We start from the raw sequence: 610 nt of genomic DNA, 5'->3' as shown, positions 1-610 counted from the left end.
TACCGCACACGATTATAAAAACGCAACGCTGTGCTCTACTCCGTTCTTGTAAGTGCATGTGGTATCCGGTTGGAAATGTAAACATGTGAGGACGAAAGATGTTTATCTATGATTTGTAGATATTAGCCTATGTTAGGCCTCTTGCGATATTTTTTTGAGTAACATTGGTAAGTAAAAGATATAATTTAGTGTGTTTCAAAGAACGTGAGTAATTACCAAAGAATGTAGACGGAGGTTAAGTGATGTAATTTAGAATTAGATATATTTTTCGTCAGATTTGTAATTTTATTGTTGTATTGTTGGTTTTGAATATATTGTAACTTCCCATATATTAGATTAATGCACATGTCTCTGAAGAGTTATGACAGCAAATATGTAAATGACACCCGCAGTTGCTTTTAAAATAGACCTCACATCATGTAATTATATTGCCTATCTAAACCAACTCGAATCTTACCAAGTGTTGTGATGAAAGGCCTATAATCCGAAATCCAACTTGATAGTGATTCAGCATCAAGAAATTATAGAGACATATACACTGTACATTCCAGCAAAGGTAGAATGATAGAGAAGCTTGCATCATTTAACATGCCAGATCTGTTATCTGTTA

General features: G+C 33.8%; 1 protein-coding gene across 1 annotated transcript in view; it reads left to right on the top strand.

Annotated features, from left to right (window-relative positions):
- Positions 1-68: 68 nt before the first annotated feature.
- Positions 69-610, top strand: part of LOC119586965 (ATP-dependent RNA helicase DHX33-like) — a gene marked incomplete in the record, with an annotated part of 14,038 nt that continues 13,496 nt past the window's right edge. The window contains 1 exon segment of the mRNA XM_037935703.1: positions 69-167.

This window comes from Penaeus monodon, chromosome 22, assembly GCF_015228065.2.
Source record: "Penaeus monodon isolate SGIC_2016 chromosome 22, NSTDA_Pmon_1, whole genome shotgun sequence".
In the NCBI taxonomy this organism is placed as follows: domain Eukaryota; kingdom Metazoa; phylum Arthropoda; class Malacostraca; order Decapoda; family Penaeidae; genus Penaeus; species Penaeus monodon.
This window is presented reverse-complemented; position numbering and strand designations above follow the sequence as displayed.